Below are 9,822 nucleotides of genomic sequence, written 5' to 3' on the forward strand. Positions count from 1 at the left end.
AGGAGACATTAACACTGGAGATAACATATATATATTTTATATTTATGTATAAACATATGTATTTCATATGTATATTATATATTTATATATATTATAAAATATATAACAGGACATTGTGCTTCTGTTAAAAGTAATAATGTAATGAAAAAATAATAATGTAATACTGTAATTAGTGCTATGAAAAACTATAATAGCTGACACTGATGAATGGAGGCGACCTCAAGTTCCACATCTACCACATGGGCCAGGCTGGCTTTCCTGAAGCACGAGCTGTCTTCTACGCTGCTGAGATCTGCTATAGCCTAGAGGACCTGCACCAGGAGCGGATTGTGTACAGGGACCTGAAGCCAGAGAACATCCGCAACTCTGACCTGGGACTGGCTGTGCATGTACCAGAAGGCCAGACCATCAAAGGCCTGGTGGGCACCGTGGGCTACATGGCTCCAGAGGTGGTAAAGAATGAGCGGTACACATTCAGCCCTGACTGGTGTGCCACAGTCTTGCTGGGCACAATTCAGGAGCCACTTGTCAAAAGAAACTAACTTTATTTTTAGAACCACATACGCCAAACAAAACAGCTCCTCAGGAAAAAACCCTCAGAGCCCAACTGCCACCACCGGCTTCCCACAAGCCTCTGGCAGCTGGAAGTTTGCTGGGGCCCCTTTGGCTGTGGCTCTCAACATAGGTGGGCATTAGGCTGCCTCCTGTATGAGATGATCGCAGGCCAGTGGCCCTTCCAGCAAAGGAAAAAGAAGGAGGAGGTGGAGTGGCTGGTGAAGGAAGTGCCTGGGGAGTATTCTGAGCGCTCCCCCCCCCCCCCGCAGGCCCACTCACTCTGCTCCCAGCTTCTCTGCAAAAAACCTGCAGAGCCCCTAGGGTGTCGTGGGGGTGGCGCTCGAGAGGTGAAGGAGCACCCCCTTTTCAAGAAACTGAACTTGAAGCGGCTGGGAGCTGGCATGCTGGAACCGCCCTTTAAGCCTGATCCCTAGGCTATTTATTGCAAGGATGTTCTGGATATTGAACAATTCTCCACAGTTAAAGGTGTGGAGCTGGAGCCCACCGACCAGGATTTCTACCAGAAGTTTGCCACTGGCAGTGTGCCCATCCCTTGGCAGAACGAGATGGTGGAGACTGAGTGCTTCCAGGAGCTGAATGTTTTTGGGCTGGATGGCTCAGTTCCTCCAGACCTGGACTGGAAAGGCCAGCCGCCTGCACCCCCTAAGAAAGGACTGCTGCAGAGACTCTTTAGTCACCAGGATTGCTGTGGGAACTGCAGTGACAGTGAGGAAGAACTCCCCACCCGCCTCTAATCCCCAGCCCGAGGCCCCCACCGGTGATTGACGGTAGCAGCTACTCTGAACGCTGTTTACAGTTTTGCACAGTGGTCTTCCCCATTGTCCACTCAAGTCGTGGCCTGGGGAACACAGCCGGAGCTGTCCCCAGTGTCCTCTGCCCCTCAGCCCCTGGCCTGGCTGAGTTTGGCAAGGACTGAGCCGTCCCTGGGACAAAGGTGCGTCCCTTCAGCTCTTCTCTGGAGCTCGGGGCTTTCTGTATTTATGTATTTGTACGAGTTCTATCGAGTTCTATCGCAACCAGAGCACTCTTAATTCCCACCCCAGACCAGCATCCTGACTTCCGCTACTCTGTGCAGCCAGCCCTGGTCAGGAGAGCTGGGAGCTGGCAGAGGAGTCACTGCCAAACAGGCTTCTCAGGCCCAGCTCAGATTGCCTGAGGCTGGGCCAGGCCACACCCTGGAGTCCCCAGCACTGCACTGGCCACCACCAACCTCCAAATGACAGTTGTGCCTGCCCCCACTGTCCTGGGCTCAGGCCACCACCATTTCAGACCCAATACTGTCCCTTCTAAGTACTTGTTAGAGCTGGATCTGGGGCTTCAGTGTCCCCTAGGCCTGTGCCAAAGTGTGACCAGAGATTGGGCTGACCATGAGACCCATCAGTCCACTGCCCAGGTTGTCCCAGATGGGTCTTTCTCTGCCTTCCAGCTCCCAGGGCACTTTGTCTCTTATGCTGGGCCCTGTCCTGAAGACACCTCTTCAGAAATGCTCCAGCTCAGACCATAGGAGGGTGTGGGGTGTCCCTGGCCAAACCTCCATCATTCCAGAATCTCTTCATAACAACAGACACACGTGCCCAGCAATAATCCGCCCTCCCTGTGTGTGCCCATGGGGAGCGTGTGTGTGTGTGTGTGTGTGTGTGTGTAACTGTGTGTGAAGGGGGCAAGGTAAGGCTGTGCCTGTGCCCCAGGTCCCAGCCCTGATCCTTCCCAGACTGTGATGACCATCCTGGTCCCAGTGTTAGGGTAACATGGGATTATAGGGCCCTAGATTTTCCATATTTAAAGCCAATTTTTATTACTCATTTTGTCCAATGTAAGCTGCCACGTGTCTCTGTGAATACAGTCTGAGCACAAACCAAAAAAAAAAAAAAGAAAAAGAAAAACTATAATAATGGAAAAAAGATTAACGAGCCAAATTTACAGTCTAACATTTTGTATATTTATTACAAATATATGTATGTGGACGTCCAGGGTGAAAATTGGAAAGATAGTCCAACTATTAACAGTGGTTGTCTTCAGAGACTGACATTTGGTTTTTTGTTTATGTCTTTTGATATTGTCTAATTTGAAAAATGACCATTACTGTTGTAATCAGGAATATATATATATACCTATTTTACTAAAAAAAAAAAAAAAAAAAAACAAAGAAATAGCACGATATGGCCACTTCCTGGGGCCACACTCAGATTTGCCTGTGCATCCAGCATTCAGCCTCTACCCCTTGGGCTCTTAACTCCTCCCCCGTGAAGTCCCCTGCAGGCTCCTCCCCATTGGCCTCCCACCCCAGGTCTCCACTGAGGCTGATTTTTCAGGCTGTGTCACTTTTCTCTGTAGGAAGTTTTCTCTCCCACTGGACTGTAAGCAGTCAAAACTGGCATCAGCCTGTCAGGGACCGTGATGGACAAAGCATTCCTTCCTGTCTCCCTGCCCCTCCCTTCAAGGCAGAAATACATGACTCCAGTTTGCATCCCTGGTGCCCTGCCAAGTGTGTGACACAGGGAGTGGGCATGTGACCTGCCCAGTCTCCCAGGCCCCCAGGCTCAGTAAAGCCCCACCCTAGGTTTTAATGCTCTGCAGTCGATGTCTTATAATTCTTAATAATGTTACTTTGGAATTTGTGTTTTGGAAGCAGAGCCTGATGGGACGGTGCTCATGCCCCTGTCCTGAGCCTCTGCTCCCAGTGCAGTCCTCTTGTTGCCTCGCTGGGATGAGGGCTCAGCCTCCCAGTCTCCCACTCCTAGACCACGACAACCCTCAACCCTGACACAGGCACTGAGAAGGTCAATGTCAGGGCAGGAGCACCTGAGACCCTCTGCACTTGCCTGTGAGTGTGCCGGTGCCCGGGGAATGCACCACTAACTAGCAAATAAAAAACACCGAGTCTGGTTAGGAGAAAGACCACACGGAAGAAAGGAAAGAACTTTTTTACTGCCTTTTGAACAAGGGACCCATGTTTTCTTTCTGCAGTGGGTCCCACAAAGTATGCAGCCAGCCCTGATATTAGATAAATATTTGCAACATACATTGAATAACGAAGGAGGGGCACAGAGCTAAATGGCAAAATGGGATTTTCATTTTAGCTCAGTTAATGCAACTCCTTCCTTCTAAATGCCAACATTCACGGACTCTCCACCTCTTAAACCCAGCGTTCAACCCACCTGAAAATGCTATGGGCTCTCCCCCAAATAAATCCCTCTCCTACTTTCTCCCAGCTCTTCGGTCATGGCCTTGACCCCTGTCACCATCCCTTCTCATCCAGATCACAGAAACAACCTCTCCATCACCCCTGCTTCTGTTCTTCCTCTTCCTTTTTTTAAAAATATTTTTTAATTTGTTCTAATTAGTCATGCATGACAGTAGAATGCATTTTGACACATCATACATAAATGGGGTTCAACTTCTCATTGTCTGGGGGTACCCGATGTATAGTTACCCAGGTCAAGTAGTCATACATGCACATTGCCCTTTCTCTTCTGCAGTCTGTCCCCATCATGTGGCCAGAGGCATCCTTCCACTCTCTCCGTCACTCCTCCCTACCCTCCAATATCTCCAAATCATCAATTCCACTTTAATTTTTTTAATTTGTTTTTAATTGACACAGAAATAGTACACATTTATGGGCCACCATGGAATGTCTTAAAACATGAATACATGTAATGTTTAATCAGGGAAAGCATATCTACCTCCTCAAACCTTTATCTTTTTGAGGGCTGGGTACTAGGGATTGAACCCATGGATGCTCTACCACTGAGCTACATTCCAAGCACTTTTTATTTTGAGATGGGTTCTCTCTGAGTAGTCCAGGTTGACCTCAAACTTGTGATCCTCCTGCCCCAGCCTCCCTGATTACTAGAATTACAGGTCTGCATCACCACTCCCAGCCATGTGTCCTTTACTTGTGGTATACACGTTCAAAATCCTTTCTTCCAGTTTTTTTGGAACACTCAGCACACAATCTTTATCTATAGTCACTCTGCTACATATGATGGCATTTCAGAAGTCCTTTATCATGCTGTCTTACTATAACTTAGTTCCCACTGACCTCCTCTGCCCCCCCCACTAATTCTCCAGCCTCTGGTAACCACCATGTTACTCTCCATTTCTATGAGATCAACTTTACATGCAATATGAGAGGGATCATGTGGCCTTTGTCTTCCTGTGCCTGCCTTATTTCACTTAATATCATGTCCTCCAGTGTCACCCACCTTGTCATTTAACTCCTCTTGGGGCTAAGTAGTATTCCCTGGTGTCTAAGTATCACATTTTCTTTGTCCATTCATCCACTGGTGGACATTGTCTCCATTTCTTGGCTACCAGGAATACTGCAGCATGCACATGTGAATACAGATGTCTCTTCAACATGCCCATTTCACTTCCTTTCTGTACCGTCCCAGTAATGGGAGTGCTGGCTCATATGGAAGTTCTATTTTTAATTTTTCCAGGAACTGCCATGCTGTTAGTGATGGCTACACTAATTTACATTCCCATCACCAGGTGCCATGTTCCCTTTTCTCGACATCCTCGCCCACACTTATTATCTTTTGTCTTTCTGCTAATTGCCATTCTAACTGGAGTGAGATAATATCTCATTGTAGTTTTGATTTGCAATTCTGCCATGACTGGTGATGCTGAGCATTTTTTCATTTATCTGTCAGCCATTCCTGCTTCTGCTTTTAGAAATGTCTATTTAGGTCTATTGCCCACTTCTAACTGGGTATTTGGTTTATTCTCTTTTGAGGGTGTGTGTGTGTGTGTGTTAGTTCTTTATTTATTCTGGATATTAATCTCTCATCAGATGTACAGTTTGCAAATATTTTTTTTTCCACTCTGTAGTTTGTCTCTTTGCCTTGTTGGTTTTTCCCTTTGCTAATGCAGAAAGAAGCTTTTTGGTTTGATGAAATCCCACGTCTGTTTTTGCTTTTGTTTCCTGTGGGTGTGGAGTCTTGTCCAAAAAGTTCTTGCCCATTCCAATGTCCTAAATCGTTTCCCCGTGCTTTCTTCTAGTAGTTTCATGATTTCCACTCTTAACATTGATGTCTTTAATCCATTTTGAGTTGGTTTTGGTAACTGGTGAGAGATAGGGACATAGTTTCATTCTTCTGCATGTGGATATCTGGTGTTCCCAACACCATTTTATCAAAGAGAACGTCTTTTCCCCAATGTGTGTTCTCAGCACCTTTGACAGGATCTATCGACTATAGGTGCGTGGGTCTCCCTGTGCCTCTCTATTCTGTTCCATTGGTCTATATGTCTGTTCTTGTGTCAACATCTTGCTCTTTTGATTACTATAGCTTCATAGTATGCTTTTTGCTTTTGTTTTTGTTTTGTTTGTTTTGTGGTGCTGGGGATTGAACTCAGACTTAGCCCATACTAGACAAGTGCTCTACCACAGAGTTCCATACCCAGCTCTCTTTTATTTTGAAAAAGTGTTTCACTAAGATGTTCAGGCTGGCCTTGAATTTGTGATCTTCCAGCCTCAGTCTCCCAAGTAGCTGGAATTAAGGTGTGCACCACCACGCCTGGCTTATAGTATGTTTTGAAGTCAAGTAATGTAATGCCTCCCACTTCATTCTTTTGGCTATTAGAGTCTTCTATGGTTCCCTGTGAACCCAAGGATTTTTTTTCAAGTTCTGTGAATAATGTCACTGGTATTTTGATAGGGATTGCATTGAATCTGTAGGTTGCTTTGGACAGCATGGATATTTTAACAAAATCAATTATTCCAATCCATGAACATAAAATATTTTTCCAATTTTCTGTGACGTCTTCAATTTCTTTCATCAGATTTGTGTTGCAGAGACCTTTTGCCTCTTTGATTAAATTTGTTTCTAGATGTTTTGATTTTCTGTAGCTATTACACATGGAATGTCATTGTTATGTCTTTTTCCAGGAATTCATTATTGTGCATAGAAGCGCTACTCATTGGGGGTATTAATCCTGCAACTTGGCTAAGTTCATTTTTCAGTTCCAATAGCTTTTTGGTGAAACCTTGGGATTTTCTATATATAAGATCATATCATGTGTAAACCGTGACAGTTTGACTCCCTCCTTGCCAATTCAAATGCCTATTATTTCTCTTCTCTGATTCTTGCTAGAACTAAAATTTGTAAAGTACATTTTAAGTAACATTACAGCAGGGAAACCTGGCAGGCACTTCCTTATCCATGTGAGGAAAGCTAACTTCAGCAGGGTACTGTGTGGATTTCAGGTACCTCTGACATGATGTGACAAGAAGGGCACCTCACCTCTGCAGAATTTGCTCTAAAACGTTCGTGTAATTGTGAGGAAAACATCACCTGAAGCCAGATTGGGAGATGTTTTAGTCAGCTTCTTCATTACTGCAACCTACAGACCTGACAAGAATAATTTAGACGAGGAAAAGTTTATTTGGGCTCATGGTTTCAGAGGTTCAGCCATGGTGGGCCACTCCCTAGCTCAGGGCTTGAGGTGTGGCAGAGCATCACGGAAGAAGGGCATGGCAGAAAAAAACAGCTCAGGACAGGCAACAAGGAAACAGAGAGCTCCACTCACCAGGGGCTGAACCCCAAAGGTGCGTCCCCAGTGACCCACCTCAGCCACACCCTACCTGCCTGTGGATACCAGCCAGTTCATCCATATCAGGGGATTAACCCACTAATGAGGTTACATCTCTCATGATGTAATCATTTTACTCTGAATGCTCTTGCATAACCTCACATGGGAGCTTCTGGGAAACCCTTCTATCTAAATTATAAAAGGGACATCCTACTAGACATCTGGCCAGGTGTTTCTGAAGATGCTGAAGATCTTGAAAAACAAGGAAAGGCTGAGTGAAACTATTATAGGCCACAAGAAATTGGGGAAACCCAACAACTGAATGTCAGCTGGCACCCTGGTTTGGATTCTGGAACAGAAAGTGAAACACATGGAAAAACTGGGCAAAACCAACTAAAATCTGGAGTTTAGTGGTTTTAAAACTTGCTATCTATATTATTGGAGTTGGGTTTTTGTTCGTTTTATAGTCTTTTTGCTTGCTTTTTCTATTTTTGCTACTGGAGATTGAACCAGAGGCACTATACCACTGAACTTCATCCTCAGCCCCTTGTATTTCTTATTTTAAGATAGGTTCTCACTTAATTGCTGTTGCTGGCCTCAAACTCGCAATTTTCCTGTCTGTAGCTGATATTACAGACATGAGCCACATACCGGGCAGGTTGATTTTTTAAATCAAGAAAAGCATTTGAATCTTGTCAAAGCTTATGAAAATAGTCCATGTGATATTTTTCCTTCTTAGATATATTAGCATGTATACTAATGGTTTTCTTTATCTTTTTTTTTTTTAACCAAGGATTGAACCCAGAGACACTTAACTCCTGAGCTACATCCCCAGCCTTGTTTGTTTTTAATGTTGAAACAGGGTCTCATTAAGTTGCTTAGAGCCTCACTAAATTGCTGAGGCTCACTTTGAATTTGTGATCCCCCTGCCTCAGCATCCCATGCTACTGGGATAACAGGCACGTGCCACCATGCCCAACTACTAATGATTTTTAATATTGAATGGATGCTTGAATTTTTGGAATAAATTCCACTCCATTAAGAAAGTGAATCCAGGGCTGGGGATGTGGCTCAAGCGGTCGCGCACTCGCCTGGCATGCGTGTGGCCTGGGTTCAATCCTCAGCACCACATACAAACAAAGATGTTGTGTCCACCGATAACTAAAAAATAAATATTAAAAATTCTCCCTCTCTCTCTTTAAACAAAAAATTTAAAAAATGAATCTGATAAAAGCTGAGGTCCTTAAATGGCCTTTAAGCCACCTCCCCCACGCTACCCTATCCCACCTCATTACCCGTCTGTATTTGCTTGCTAGAGCTGCTATAACAAAGTACCAAAGACTGAGTGGCTTAAACAATAGAAACTTATTCTCTCACTGTTTGGAGGCTAGAAGTCCAATATCAAGGGGTCAGCAGAGTTGACTTCTTCTGAGGACTGTGAGGGACAATCACAACTGTTCCAGCAAACCCACTCTCATGGTTTGCTGGCAACGGTGGCATTCCCGGAACTGTAGAGCATCATCCAGTCTCTGCCCTCATCTCCCTGGTGCATTTCCCTGTGGACATCTGTCTACATCCCAATTTCCCCTTCCTATAAGGACACCATTCCTATAAGATTAGGGCTCTCTCTAATGTCCTCACCTTAACTAGGTACATCTACAGAGACCCTAATTCCAAATAAGGCCACTTTCAGATGTTCTGGGTTTAGGACTTCAACATGTGACTTTGAGGGGAAGGGACACCATTCAGCTCAGAATATCCCCTGGCGGTTTCCTCCCTGTTGGCCCCTTTATGGCTCCTCTCTTACCTTGGCATGGCGACTATCTGTTATCTGTGCTCTCTGTCCCAAAAGTTCTTCCTTAGATACCCTGCAGGCTACTTGCTCACTGCCCAAGTGCTTGCTGCACGCCACCTTCTCCCTGAGGCTCACCCTGTCCACTCGCTTACAACTGCACCTCCCCTGGCCTTCCTGATGTCCCCTACCCTGCTCCATTTTAAATGTCTTTTCCCACAGCACCTATCACTTCCCCAAAAAATGACATACTTCATTGGTTAATACATGGTCTGCCGCTTTCTCTCTTTCTCTTATAGCAACTATAAGCATCAGGAAGACCAGATCCTTATCCATTTTTATTACTATATTCCAAATACCTAGGAGACAACTTGACAACTGGCAGGTACAATAAAAATTGTTGCAAGTTGGGTGCACACCGCAATCCCAGCTACTCAGGAGGCTGAGGCAGGAGGATCACAAGTTCCAGGGCTGCCTGTCTCAGGAAAAATAAATAACAACCCTGTCTCAGGAAAAGTACAATTAAATAAATAAATTATTTATATATATATAGTGGTTGCAGAAGAAAAAAACATGGATTCTGCTTGAGACTGGGAGACCCCCCACCCCTACCCCAGGTGACTTGTCCGATTTTCTCTCACCTCCATTCTCTGGGAAATCACACAGGAAGGAAAACTCAGCCCACGGAGCCCTAAGAAACAACTTAGCAAAGCAGAGCTTTTTCCTGCAATACCTGATACCAAGCAAGGGGAAAAGAAGAATCTACTCCTGGAGGCCAGGGGCTGTGGTTGGCAGACTAGTCCAGGAGAGGGCAGCATTGTCCTCAAAGAGAACCAAAAAACTGGAGAGGCAGAGCAGATCAATTCACCTGGAAATCTCTCTCCTCAGAGAAGTGCTCCCGATGAGAATACAGCAACAGC

General features: G+C 45.2%; 1 pseudogene across 1 annotated transcript; it reads left to right on the top strand.

Moving 5' to 3' along the window:
* The first annotated feature begins 200 nt into the window (after positions 1 to 200).
* LOC308630674 (G protein-coupled receptor kinase 6-like) lies at positions 201 to 1,566 on the top strand (annotated as a pseudogene). The gene is made up of 2 exons: positions 201 to 487; positions 686 to 1,566. The product of its transcript is annotated as a G protein-coupled receptor kinase 6-like (transcript).
* The last annotated feature ends 8,256 nt before the right edge of the window (positions 1,567 to 9,822 follow it).

The sequence above is a fragment of the Spermophilus citellus genome (assembly GCF_964194105.1).
Source record: "Spermophilus citellus genome assembly, chromosome: 11".
Taxonomy (NCBI): domain Eukaryota; kingdom Metazoa; phylum Chordata; class Mammalia; order Rodentia; family Sciuridae; genus Spermophilus; species Spermophilus citellus.